This window comes from Bacillus rossius, chromosome 2 (assembly GCF_032445375.1).
Source record: "Bacillus rossius redtenbacheri isolate Brsri chromosome 2, Brsri_v3, whole genome shotgun sequence".
Taxonomy (NCBI): domain Eukaryota; kingdom Metazoa; phylum Arthropoda; class Insecta; order Phasmatodea; family Bacillidae; genus Bacillus; species Bacillus rossius.
This window is the reverse complement of record NC_086331.1, coordinates 66,232,077-66,247,473: the sequence shown is the minus strand read 5'-3', so window position 1 is coordinate 66,247,473 and position 15,397 is coordinate 66,232,077.

The following is a 15,397-nucleotide window of genomic DNA, read 5'->3' as shown; positions in this document are numbered from 1 at the left end:
GACTTCGACAAACAGACTGATTGTCAGCGTATAATTACATTTTACCATTCTCTAAGACATTTATAAGTATCAGTACCTTGAGGAATATAGGTTATAACAATTAAAAAATAAGTAATATGTAGGTAAAATATGATTTATTAAATTAAGAACATAAACTGAAACAGAAACTATAGAACAAAAACAGAAACTATACAACAAAAAAAGAAACTATACGACAAAAACGGAAACTATTAAACAAAAAACAGAAACTATACACCAAAAATGGAAACTATACACCAAAAATGGAAACTATACAACAAAATGAAAACTATAAAACAAAAAAAATGGATACTATACGACGAATGGAAACAACAACCAAACTACCAAACTATTTACAACAAAAACTATTTACAGAAAAAAAATTATTCATCGCCTCCGATATAGCCGTGGGGGACCGTGCGGATACCGTCTTCACAGATTAAACGTTTCTCGTCCTCCCACGATATGGCAAGCTTATTGCTGTATTCGCTGTACAGCACATGCTCTCTCGACCGTATGGCTCTAACACCTGCCCTGTTTGTGTGGTGGTCTTGCAGGGAGTCCAGGTAATCACCGAATGTGATGTTGTTTTTGACCACACAATGCTGGATGCCCTTAGCCTTCTTCTCGACCTTGCCACCGCACCTGTATTCATAAAGTTTGGCCCGCAGACTGACAAACTCGCTCATTACTTCTCCCCCACATTCATCTTTGAATTTGCCCACAACTTTCTAGGTGGATGGGGGAGAAGCATGGGTGGTCAGGAGGGTAGCAGCTGGTGTCGAATTCAGACATGAACTTAGGGTCGGCTCTTAGATCATGGTAGAAGTCCTGTGTCTTAATCTCATACACAAAGCTGTCTGTATCCATATATGCCAGATGAATATTTTCCTGATATTTCGGTTTCATAGTATTATAGTGGAAGTCTTACATGAGTGTTTTTGATAGATCAAGTACTGTGAGTCCGGCATAGATTGGCTTGTCGAAAATGATGGTCTCATGGTTCAGGTGGACAAGACTCAAGTTTGGCTCATACATCGTGCGGTCCTTGAAGGACGGACGACACACCAACTTCTTAAATCTATTCTCAGAGCACACCAACTCCATTTTGAGCCTCCGCCTCTTGTTTTCCATCAGTTTACCAAATGTCGAGTTCACAGCGAGCTTGAAGAACTCCTTCTCGAACTCGTTGGCTGCTGCTTTGCGCTTGTTGGTGTTCATCCGAATATAGGGCTCCAACCATGCCGACTGCTCAAACTGAAGAACTTTATGTATTCTTATGATTTTTAGACCATGCGATACTGCTTGCTGTAGGTTTTTGTAGTCAACGATGTAGTGCTCTTTATTTTCTCTGAGTGCTCCTATTTTATTTTTATCTGGTGGAATTTAAAAAAAAATCATTATTCAGTCAAATGATAATATGTCCTGAGAAATCTGAGATACACTAACTGGAAGAACAAACTTCCTTCGCCTTGGAGTCAAGCGAAGCCATCCCTCTATTGCGATCGTTAGTGAGAATCCTGCATCCTGCATGAAAGAAAGAAATAATATTTACCTGCAAGCAACACGTGGCGTCAAGTGTTGTTGAAAAGCAGAACTACTTATAAAAGGTCGGGATTAGCTGTCGGAGCTTCAGTGTGTTCTTAGAGTTTGAGTGAGTTAGTTCGTGTGTGAGTTTCGCTGCTACCACGATTCCTACCGCCAACGCTACAACATCTTCTGCAGCTCCACTTCATCGTTTTTTGAGGTATGCTATATGTTTTGTTAATATTTTTATGTTTCTTAGCTTTTTTTGTAGGTTATCAGATAGCTAGTTTTTTCTCTGTACACTTGTGTGTGGGTAACCAGGAATTGTTTAGCTTAAACTTTTAACAGTACTTTAAATATTCTAGCATTTTTGGGTTGTGCATTAGAGTAGTTTTGAGGTTATGTAATCATTCATTTTTAGTTAACATTGAATACTTTTTCAGCTATAACTTTTATCAGTACTTTAAATATTATACCATTTTTAGGATTGTACATGAAGGAGTAGCTTTGAGGTTATGTTGGCAACTTTTTTTTATTTAGTAACATTGCTAACAGTTTAGGTTAGTAAGCTTGAGGGCTAGAGTTTTGAGGTTATGTTTGCAACTTTTTTCGTGTAACATCTAGCTACATTGTTTTCTCGTTTGTTATAGTTCTCCGTAAGTCGAGCTTCCTTCGCGTGTTCCGTACGTCGAGACCAGTCTACAGATTGCTGTGTTTTTTTTCTGTAAATAGTTTTTGTTGTAAATAGTTTGGTAGTTTGGTTGTTGTTTCCATTCGTCGTATAGTTTCCATTTTTTTGTTTTATAGTTTTCATTTTGTTGTATAGTTTCCATTTTTGGTACCTATATAGGCTACTCTCTGTTTTTTGTTTAATAGTTTCCGTTTTTGTCGTATAGTTTCTTTTTTTGTTGTATAGTTTCTGTTTTTGTTGTATAGTTTCTTGTTCAGTTTATGTTCTTAATTTAATAAATAAGATGTTACCTACATATTACTTATTATTTTTAATTGTTATAACCCATATCCTTCAAGGTACTGATACTTATAAATGCCTTAGAGAATGGTAAAATGTAATTATACGCAGACAATCAGTCTGTTTGTCGAAATCATAGATGTAGGATGTGTTTGAGTATATTAATTAGGACTCGTCAGATACCCGGGTGACAATGACGGCAATGGAGAACTTGGTAAATACAGGCTACCGACTTGTCTCGTCTTGTCCCCCGACTTGTCTCGACTGTCTAGACTTACTCTGTCTAGACTTGTCTCGACTCGTTCCCGACTTGTCTCGACTGACTACATAACCCTTGTAGGTTATTTACTTAAAAGGTATATACAGTTAAACGAGTAATCCCCTATAATCATACATTCAGGGACTTTGACAATGAAAATTCTCGTGTGTGAGTCTGATGCGCATAAGGGTACATATACTTTGACGCATCATGCCACACCTCTCCGGCCAATATGGTTGCTAGTGACGCTATCTACTAGGTTTTTGAATTTGAATTTGGCGCGCTCCGGAGGTAACTTTAAGAATTAAAGATGGCAATGGTGGCACACTCTGGTAACAACACTAGGAACTAAAGATGGCGACGGTGGCGCGCTCCGGCGGTAACTTTAAGAATTAAAGATGGCGACGGTGGCGTCATCTGGTATCGATTATATGAACATTAAATTAGGCGACGGTGGCGCCATCTACCAGCCAACTTGAGAACCAAGATGGCGGCGACTCTGGCAAATAATTTTTGAATTTGGCGCGCGATACTAGCAACATCTACAAGCCAAATTGAGAACCAAGATGGCGGCGTGCGACACCTGTCTGCCGACTCCCTAACTAGTATTTGAATTTGGCGCCATCTGGTAGTCTGTGCTGGAATTAAAGATGGCGTCTGTATAATAATATTAATTTCAAATGTGGCGCCTTAGGTATGCATCAAGGAAGTAAAAACCCCCTCCCCCCTTTTATCATAAACTTGACATCAGTACATAGCATATATAGATTATTTATTCCACTATATCCCAACTGGTCTCGTGGTCCTGTGGATAGAGTGTCTGCTTTCTAACCTCGACATCCTCGATGTTTTCATGTCCGGCGGATCGAATCCCAGCCTCGGCACTGAGAATATTTTAGTTATAAAAAAAAAATCCCTGCTGCTACCTGGTGGCGACCAACAGAATTATATGACATCACAAGATGGCTGCCTCCAGCAGTCTAAAACAAGATGGCGGCCACCAGCAGACGAAACAAGATGGCGGCTACTAGCAGACTAAACAAGATGGCGGCTGATGTTTACATTATTTTCGAAAAGTTGAAGTTCGAAAAAAAAATCGAATCTAAGATGGCGGCCGTGACGAAAAGTGCAACGGTGACGTCACGATTTGAAGTTGGTGAAAATTTCTAGAAATACAAAATGGCGGATGGATTAGCATGGATTAGCATAGATTGGCATACAGATTAGCATAAATTGTCATAGATTGGCATACAGATTAGCATAGATTAGCATATGAATTAGCATAGATTGGCATATGGATTAGCATAGATTGGCCTACAGATTAGCATGGATTAGCATAGATTAGCATTGATTAGCATACGGATTAGCATGGATTAGCATATATTGGCATACAGATTGGCATGGATTGTCATGGATTAGCATAGATTGGCATATGGATTAGCATAGATTGGCATACGGATAAGCATAGATTAGCATAGATTGGCATGGATTAGCATGGATTAGATGACATCATCCAAGATGGCCGCCGATGACGTCATTTAAGATGGCCGCCGGCTCCTGGCTCCTGCGCCTCTCCTTGAATCGGTATTTCCTATCTACTGGATCCCCGATCCCCCTCCCCCCGCCCCTGACCACATACATTTCTAATACACCTACTATAAGGACTACTTGCAAAAGTTCTTTTGAATGAGATGAATTAAATCTCGCAGCTGAATGGGGTCAAAGACAGTTAGACCCATGTAGATTCTTAGCCTCGTAGATTTGTAGCCTCGTAGAATTGTAGCCATGTAGTAGCCTTGTAGACTTGTAGCATAGTAGACTTGTAGCCATGTAGTCTCGGAGCCTAGTACTATTGTAGCCTTGTAGGCTTGTAGTCCTGTATTCTCGTAATTTTGTAGCTTCATAGCCTCCTAGTCTCGTACCCAAATAGCAGCCAGGCATTAGACAGCTGGAGCCAAAGACTGCTGGAGCCAAAGACTCTTGGATCCACTGACTGTTGGAGCCAAAGACTGTTAAAGTCAATGATTGTTGGAGAAAAAAGACTTTTGGAGCCAATAACTGTTGGAGCCAAAAGAATTTTAGATCCAAATATTTTTGGTGCCATTGGCATTTGGAGCGAAATAATGTTGGAACCAGAGACGTTTGGAGACAGATACTGTTGGAGGCATTGTATCCTACCGTCAATTGGTGATCGCATCCTACTTAGTTTAATGTTCGTGAAAATGTACGTCCTTTTCGTTAAATGTACATAGCATTATCGTATCCTACTGATGAGATGGTATGACTGCTACGAGTTCGTATCCTTGCGACGAGATCGTATTCCTGTGATGAGATCAAATGTCATCAAGTTCAATTTTCGTCCAAATATACTTCCTTTTAGTCAAATGCGTGTTCCGTTTGTGTGTGTATAGTATGTCCCATGCGTGGGTACTGTGTGTCCATTGCGTGTCAGTAGTATGTAAATGGGCGTCCGGGACTGGGTTCTGGGTGTGGTGCCGGTGCCGGTGTCCGCCATCTTTGATTGTGACGTCACGGCGGCCATCTTGGATGAGTGTAACGGGACACAGCGTAACGGGACAAGTAGGACATTGACCTTTGACCCTCAAAACTAGTCAAAATTGGGCAAAATTTCCCCAAAATTCCTCAAAAATCGCCAACATTTCCATTTCTATGGAAAAAAATTCCGCCAAAAATTCTCCAAAAATTCCACAAACCAAAAATTAGGATTTCAATAATCCTCAAAAGTCGTTTTGCCCTAGAAAGAACCCAAATTCCTAAAAGAGGCTTAAAACTCCTAACAGACAGCCGCTTTAAGCCTCTGACGTCATCTAGGATTATGACCGCCATTTTGAATTATGACATCACCGTTGCAATTTTCGTTACGGTCGCCATCTTTAACTTTTTTATTTATTATCCGATATTAATGAAAAAAAATTTAAAAATTATAAAAAATTCAATTTATAAATTTTAATAAATTATTTATAAAAAAATGTACTTTTACGACACGGAGCTCGGAGTCCTCGGTTCGAACCCGGTGAGGGCAAAAAAATAAAAATGACGACCGATCCTTCCCCCCGTGGTGGCTGCTGGCAGACTGACCCCCACCACTTTTACCAATAGCATATATATCGTCAGGTAACATGATGTCACGTCCGCCATATTGTCTTCGATGCTGGAAGCCATCATCATTGTATCGTCGGCGAGAGTGCACTGACGCCATGTTAGTTTAATTCTTAACCGCTAGAGTAAAGTAATCATTTATTACTGTGACACCCGCCATCTTGAAATTCGGACGCCATCTTGAAAATCCGTAAGTATTTAGCTAGAAATTCGGGAAAAGTTACAAAATTCATTAAATAAATCTCTCATTAATTTACATATTGATTCGATCCGCTCCTGTCGTCGGTTAGATACCCGATCGATGCAATAATGTTTAATTTTATGTAAAAAATAATAATATAAATAAACCATGTTCAACATTCTTAAAGAGACTTTAAATCCTCTACTACCATCATCCTATCAGACATCAAGACCAACATATTGGTAATTCATAATTTTAATGCTAGAGATTCGGGAAAAAGTTCAAAATTCAATGAATAAATTAGTAATCTATATACTGATTGATTAGATCGACTAAGGTCCATGGTTCGATCCCTGGCCCATACAAAACAACTTTAATATTTTAAAAAAGTACCACTAAAATTGCAGGTTTGAGAAAATAAAAACACCGCAAGTTCTCTTAAAAAAAATTTAATACACAAATACTACACTACTACAAGTACAAAATTACTAAGACAAATTACTAAAGCCTTTTGGATTCCTCGATGTCTGCATCTGCCACCCACGAATTAAAGCGAGGTGGAAAGCCCCACCACTTGACGTAGGACAGTCCATTTCTTCGTTTTATAATCTTCTCCACCAAGTACGTATCGGGATACAACGTAGGCTGAATCTCTTCTCCATAGAAGCCGCCATGGATAGGTTTGTGGTCCAAATCTTCGAGGTAGTAGGTTCTAGGCTCTGATTCACGAACATGTGTCACACGGAAAAGTACGGGACTCCAGTTCGCAGTGAAACCTTTCTCGAAGATGCCTTTCTGCTTGGAGATTCGCACAATGTCACCAACGTTAGCTTTTCGCTTTCGTGAATCTTTCTTCTTCGTGTTGGAAAACACTGTTTGAAGCAGGCGATTGTCCGTTACGTCATTTGGCTTCATTTTCGTGGTAGAATGCACCGTGGAATTATACTCGCTTATTAGTTTCGGCAAGATATCCAACCACTTTTTATTTCCGTTAGCCGTTAACTGTCGCCACATCTTGGAACGCAAAGTTCTGTTAAACTTTCGACAACGGAGGCTTTGACGTTACTAAATGTAGAGTAGTGTTTGATGCCATACTTCTTCATGAAAGCCTTAAAGGTTGCATTGCAGAATTATTTCCCGAGGTCCGTTTGCAGGTGCGATGGTACACGTCCATCACGCAAAATATTGTTCATGGCCTTGGCTACTTTAGTTGCAGTCTTTGATTTGACAGGTCTAGCCCAAGCGAACTTGCTATAAACATCGATGACTGTCAACATGTACTTGTAACCTTTATTCAATCGGGAATATGGTATCATCTCATCAAGGTCCGCCTGGAATAAATCATCAATTCCACGAACTATGACTTTGCGACGAAGGTATTTTCGTCTAGCAGGAGCATGAAGTTCGCGAGCGATTCCGGTTCGACTCATTGTATGTAGCCGGCTTCCCTCAGTTCTTCAAGTATGGAGACTATTTCGTTGATGTGCGAATAGTTTCCTACACTAAGAGAAGCATGTAGAATTCTAAGGCGATCAACTAATTCATTGGGGTCGTCCCAATATACATAGTCAAATATCTGACCACTTTCTAGTTTTTTTAAACCTTCGCCATGTATAGTTAGTTCACTGAAGAGATTAGCGAGAATGTCGATTTTTTCATGATCTTCGTCTTTATGTACACCACTATCTGGATCGTTATCGCGAAAAAGTGCATTGGTTAGCTCTAGCAGTTTTTTGTACTCTTGTAAGTCTTTGTGAGAATATCCTTTAGGCTCCCTGCGAAACAGAAATTCGTACAGACCCGGAGTCCCGCGCGTTTTGAACTCTGCTACGCGCACGATATTTCCTGGTAGAAAGTCTATTTCTTTAGCACCGAGGAACCACTTATTATGTTTTCTGTACACTCCGTAGATCGTGTCATTATTCCGGCTCGTAAACGATATCAGGTATGGTCGGACCATTGCATTAACTTGGTGTCCCTTTTTCGGTATTTTCTTCTTGTGCATGGACTCTGCACTTGTTAAGTCCTCTTCTTCTCGATCTGGTTCATACTTTCTCTTCTTAACAGTTGGCATTTGATCTTCAACTTCTGCCTTCACATTGATGGCTGGTTCTTCCTTGTTTTTAAGTTCGTCGAGGCGACTAGTGATTGGTTTAAATATCTCCTCATTTTCCATCTCACGTGCAAGTCTGGTTTGTCTAGCAAGTAAATATTTTTCACTAACAGACTGTATAGCTCGATGAAGGTCACTGGCCAGGTCCGACATTGTACTAGCTGGAAACATATTGCAAGACCTCCTTATATACTTTTTTATTCATTCGCAGCAACTTCTTTCTTGTGTTTGGCTAAATCTGAATTTGTTGACAAGTGAGATAGTGATGATTTCAGACTACTTTGAAAAGTTCTCAAATAGTCACGTCTTTGTGCATTCGATACTTCGATCATGTCGCGAATGCGAGAATCCGAGGCTTCCACACGCTGGTCGATGGCAACGAGATACTCTAGTAATTCCTTTTTCACACTTTCTACCTTTTGAGCCAGTAGCGAAATGTATTTGCGGATAATGTCGTCATGAGACTTGAGAGCAGTACGTAAGTCTCGACTGCTGCGTCCAAATTTGGAAATGCTATGACTCATGTTTGACGATAAACTGATCGAAACCTCGTCTGTACCTGCCCTTATATAGAGGCCAGTCTTTGTCTATAACTAGGAATCCGTGTTCTTCTTTCCAACACAAGGAGGACAAGTCTTTGAATTCCTGGAATGTCATGTCAGTGTTTACGTGATCATCATAAGCGTGGCGTAAATTAAGTTCGTCCATGCGAAACAAAACTATGACAATTGCGTTGTCTTGTAGGAGATGTTTTGGAATACGACTGTATGTCTGACACAGGTATATGCAGTCTACCTTGGCGTGTCTGCCCATGGAAAAGTACTCTTGTATTATGCCTTGTTTCTCGCACATTACATCGTCGAAAACAAACACGGAATTGGCTTTTGTTTCGCTTGGAAGGACAACATCGGTATTATCGCTAAACGGAAAATACTCCAGACCATCCACCGAGCGTAAAACAGTAGCTAGGCGCTGGTACTTTGGCTGTTGCAACGACTTGGAATACAAGTAAACGTTCTCGAACCTAAGACCGTTTGGTTCCTGTAATAAACTCAGAATAACGCACGTTTTGCCGCAGTTGGACGGACCCGCCATTATGCAACGTACGGCAGAAGGCAACAGTAAGCCACGTCGTGATTCACGCGCATTAAATACATCGTCTTGCGTAATGCGCACGGGCAAACACACTTCTTGCTTGACGACCTGCATTGTACTAAAGAAATTGTATAAAATCAAACACATTTATACTTTCTAGTCAGTTGTGCGTAATGACTCGAAGAGGTAAGAACAAAAAACACATCGTTGCAGGACTCGTGAACTCGCTGATAAACAATCTACCATTCGAGCTACACATTCCCGGCTACAGATTCTGCGGCCGCGGCACTAAACTAGCGAAACGGTTAGCTCGCGGTGACGTGGGAATTAATTTTCTCGACGAAAAGTGCAAGCAGCACGATATCGCCTACTCGCTCAGCAAGGATCTGAAATCCAGACACCGGGCCGACGAGATATTGGCACAGGAAGCCGAAGATATAAGTAAATCGTCGAACGCGGGACTTGGAGAAAAAATCGCAGCGTGGGGCGTATCTAAAATCATGAAGGCAAAGACGAAATTAGGACTGGGTGCTCGTCGAGCCAGCTCAGCCAAGTCAAAGACAAACTCACGCAAGACCAAACGCAAGACTGGTGCAGGCATGCAAAAAGCCAAGCAAAAATTACAGACTCTCAACAAGAAGATTATAGGAGGTTTTCTTCCTATGCTTATGCCTGCATTGGGTGCTCTCGGCGGCCATATCGGTGCAACGAGTGGTATAGTGCGGGCAGTCAACACTTCGAAGAACGAAGGCAAGTAGTTAAAAGAAGCACAGCGACACAATGCCAGCATGAAAGCCATTGCCATGGGTAAAAAAAAACGGCGCAGGAAACTACTTGCAACCTCACAAAACAGGTCGAGGCTTGAGGAAGAAACGAATGAAAAAATCCTAAGTTCTTTGCCGATAAGTCCGCTCACCAATATAGCTTTGATCAGGTACGCTCGAAAACTGAAAATACCAAATTTCCGCGGCGTGTTTATGCGAGACAGTTTGTCCAGCAAGCCAAAAACGCACGAACGTGCCATCATTAATTTAGACACGTCGGCGGGTCGCGGCACGCACTGGGTGGCCTATGTAAAGTCTGGAAAAATGGCCGAGTACTACGATAGTTTTGGAAATTTACGGCCTCCGCCAGAACTGCGACAGTACCTGGGCTGGTCCACTACATTGTTTTACAATTACGAAACTGAAGAGAGGCCTAATCAAACAAACTGCGGACTCTTGTGTCTTCGCTTTTTAACAAACAAAAATTAGCTGACAAATAAAATTTGCTACTTAAAGGTTGTGCAGTGATGATAATTAATTAGTCATGACGATAACACTTACCTTGACAGGTCACGCATCTGAGCTGCGGGCGGTTCATTTCCCGCCTCTGGATTTAGACGGAGAATGGTGTATCGGACTCGGAGATTTTCAAACGTATAATGCCATACCGAACATTGACGAAGAAAATTGCAAGATCTGCTTCCTGAAAAGGGATGGGACCGCTCATGAATTACGGTTACCTGTTGGCTCTTACGAAATTGACGACATTGCAAATTACATCAGGGATATGTTACCACAGGATGTAGACTTTCAACTGCGTGGAAATCAAAACACTTCAAAAAGCATTCTAACATGCAGTGAAAATGTCGGCTTTACGAAACCTGGGACCATTGGTACGATGCTCGGATTCGAATCAAAGGTGTATGATACAGGAAGAACGTACGAATCTACGCGCGCAGTAAACATTTTGCCTGTGAATGTCATAAGAATAAACTGTAATTTGGCAAGTGAAACATATCTCAACGGAAGACTAAGCAACATGCTGCACGAGTTTTCGCTGATGGTCCCGCCAGGATATAAACTGGTAGAAGTACCGCAAAGTATCATTTACGTTCCAGTCGTCGTGAAGTGCGCACACGAAGTCGTCGTCAGAATCGTTGACCAGCGAGAACGATTGGTGAATTTTCAAGACGAAGAAATTACATTACGTCTGCACTTGAAGCGATGGGCATAAAGTTCGTAACACCGAACAGTTATAAAAGAAATCGTATTGGCGTTAATAAGAACAGTTCTCTAGCAGACATCGGTGCATTAACACCTGACAGCATAGAGTATCATCTCAGTATTGGACACGTGGTGAATAAAAATGGAAGACGAAATCCCTCAACGTGGAAGAGCCGGTCATTTTTGAAGACAGCATTACGAAAATGGAGTTGCACGAGTACCAGCCTTTCCTGCTCGGACCGTACGCACTACTATCGGAAGTACGCATTGCAGTACAGCACCAAGATATTTGTACTTTACCTTCGCAGTCATTTCTACGTATAAGAGGCACGCTGACAAAAGCGGATGGTACGCACCCGAAAACGATGTCAATATCCTGCAATGGTTTTCTTCACCTAATCGAGCGCATTACATATGTAATCAATGGTGTCGAGGTAGACCAGACGAGAGATGTAGGCATAACATCTGCTATGAAAAATTACCTTTCGCACACGCCAAATGAACTGTCTGCTGCAAAGATGGTCGGTTGGGCTCTCGAGGATGAATATAAGCTTCCGGTTTATGCCGAATGGAAGTTCGAAGTATGTGTTCCTCTGTCCATGCTTCTTGGATTCGCTGAGGACTACAAGCATATAATCATTAATTCTAAACAAGAGCTCGTACTGCTTCTAGCCAACACGCACATTAATGCAATTGTCGCCGCTGCAGAAAACCCTCAAGATGTCTCGCTAACACTACAGTCTATCGAGTGGATGCTGCCCCACATCCAAGTGAGCACCGTTGAACGAGTCAAGATGTTGAGAACATAGAAAATGGCAAGAACTTCGATGTGCCATTCCGATCCTGGAGCCTGGAAACTTATTCTGGCTTGCCTCATAGTCAGTGTATCAATTGGATAGTAAAGTCCAGCTTCGCTACGGAAAAACCAAGATACATCATCGTCAGGCTTCAGAGCGGAAGACAGCTCCGTATTCGATAACTGTCAAATACGTAATGTAAAAATATTTTTAAAAAGCGAAAGTTATCCGTACGTAGACATGAACATGGATTTTAAAGTGGAAGATTTCTTCTCGCATATCAAATGTATGCCAAGTTTCAGCAAGCTTACTATGGGCAGAGACAGTCACTGATACTGAGTCCCGACAGTTTCAAGAACAAGGCTCCGTTAATGGTGTTTGACGTTTCCAAACAGGATGATCGAATAAATTGAAACATCTTTGACTGTAGGATCGAGATAACGACTAGCGGAAATATTCCGCCAAACACCTATGCTTTTTGTCTGATACTTCACGATCGGCTTGCATCGTACAATTGTCGAGACAAACTTGTGAAAATTCTGACATAAATACTGTTTCGTTTTCGATAATAATTTAGTTACGACCGAGCATTGCTAGCGACAAGATGTACTGCAACCTGCAAGGTTTCCAGAGTCAAAATGGGTTCGTGCTCAAGGAAATTAGCGTCACCTCCGGAGACAAGACTCGAACACGCACTTTCCGACCTCCGTATCCGTGGAAACTACTAGACGAAAAAAGTAAATGGTCGAATGAATGGCTATGTAAATATTATCACGGACTAGAGTGGGACGAAGGAAAAATTCCGTACCACCAAGTGAAAAACACTATTGAAGATTTACTAGTTCAAAACGAAATAATCTACGTTGCCGGACCTCAACAGAAGAAATGGCTGAGCAAGTTGTGTGATGCTTCATTTGTAATTGTAGACTTACAGACCGACTACGGCTGTCTTTCCCTGCGCAAGCTTAGTGCAATATACGACGTGCAGCCACGTGACAAGTTTGAACGTGTCTGTGCCTGTACAAACTCGCAGTTAATGCAGAAATGGCACGCACAGTGTTAGTAGGAGCCTGCATATATAAATGACGTACCTACGTACGTGCCTTCAGTTGTCGTTCGACCTGCAAGAAGATGTTTACATTTCATCCTGCTAACGTGTACGTGAGCGCAAGACCTAGCTTCAGCAGTGTCGAGTACAGCTACTGGGATTCCGGGTATCTACGTACATATACAGAAACCTGTGATGGAGGCGCTCAGCATTGGCGGTTTGCGCACTTTCCTGTGCCCTACGAACCGACTCAGCAGCTGGTAGATTGTTGCGAACCTGGAAACTGTGCCGTCTATCACATGAGACCACACACAATCCTTCCTGCTAGCATCGCTGAGGTAGTCGCCTCGTCTGCATGTGCAACACCAAACATGGACGTGTTGCAACCTGTTGCGACCTGTGATGCTTCTACGCAGACGTCCAAACGGTGTGCGTCTCGTCGTCGCAGTTCAGGCAGTGAATCTGTCCCAACTAGCACTGAGCCAAAGCCCAGGCGTAGACGTGGTCACAGACGTCATCGACCATGTCTTGTCAGAGTTGTCGACGTTGCAGAAGATGACCAGCTGGAAACCTGTGTTCCTGATCCCGTGGCCTGCGAACCTGTTGGAACCGGATTCGATGATACAGTGCGTGCGGCATTAAAGACTTTGCTTGTGAAAATGCTTGATTCCTTAACCTAATGTGTATTTGTGCAAATTTTATAAATAAATGTGTAAAACTTGAACTTGTGTGTGTTTTTATTTCTATAATTTTTCGGTACCTAATAAAAAAAATAATTTTAAATACAGACAATATTTTGACTCATGTAGTATACCAGTAGACCGCGAGTATAAAAGCGAGGTTCAGATGACTGGCCCCGCAGTTCACCTCTGACCACGGTGCAGTACGGACTTGCTCTCTTCAGGTAGTTTCGTGAGGTTTAGTTATGTCGACCGGAGTAGTATAGTTTGGCCAGTCCGGAAACAGGCCTCAGGCGGTGGATTGAAGATTGTCGTCCGCCATCTTGGATTTGTGACGTCACGGCGGCAAAAATTCCTCAAAATTCCTCAAAAATGACTCAAAATGACTCAAAATTTCCCGTTTTAAGAAAAAATTTCCCGTTTTCGAGGGAAAAATTCCCGTTTCGAGGGAAAATTTCCCGATTTAGTCCTTAAAAATCCCAACGGCTAGAAATGTCCTGATAGAGGCTTAAGCATCCTTAACTCAAGCCTCAGTTAAGCCTCTATCAGGATGTGACCTTGAACTTTGACCTTGACCCCGACGGCCATCTTGGATCCACCATCTTGGATGACGTCATTTCGTTTTCTCGAACATTCCGGCATTGTGTTATCCGCCATTTTGAATTATGATGTCACCATTGCAATTTCCGTTACGGCCGCCATCTTTAAATTTATTATCCGATTTTAATGAAAAAAATTTTAAAATTATAAAAAAATTAAATAATATTTTTAATAAAAAATATTTAAAAAAAACATTTACGACACGGAGCTCGGAGTCCTCGGTTCGAACCCGACAAGTGCAAAAAAATTAAAAATGATGACCGATCCTTCCCTCACAGTGGACGCAGGCATACTGACTCCCACCACTTTTTTTTTCAAAGCATATATATCGTCAGGTAGTATGATGTCATGTCCGCCATCTTGTCTTCGATGCTGGAAGCCATCATCATTGTATCGTCGGCTAGAGTGCGCCGATGACATGTTAGTTTAATTCGTATCCGCTAGAGTGCAGTTATAATTTATTACTGTGACACCCGCCATCTTGTCATTTGGCCGCCATCTTGAAAATCCGTAATTATTTAGCTAGAAATTCGGGAAAACTTTCAAAATTCATTAAATAAATCACTCATTAATTTACATATTGATTCGATCGATTCCCGTCCTCGGTTCGATCTTGGATGATGCAAAAAAAATTAAATATAACATCAATTTAACATAATAGTAACAGGTTCGAGGAATTAAACACTGCAAGTTCTTTTACAAACATAATATTTATTACATAATTTCTATTCTACTACAGGATCATTTGAGAAAGCCAGCAATCTTATAATCATTTAGTTCCGCAGCGGTGTGAAATGACTAATTCTTAGCTCCAATCGGTTTATACTAGACAGAGTCCAGCCAGAACCTTTACAGACATAGTCCACCTCTTCTTGACAGAGTTTCTGGATACCGTTTTTAACAGTTTGCTTCACATCGTTAGAACTGTAAATTACTGCAGCCGATGTCTTGAATGCACACTTCTTCACTTTGTCATCGAACGGATATGGCTTTCCATATAT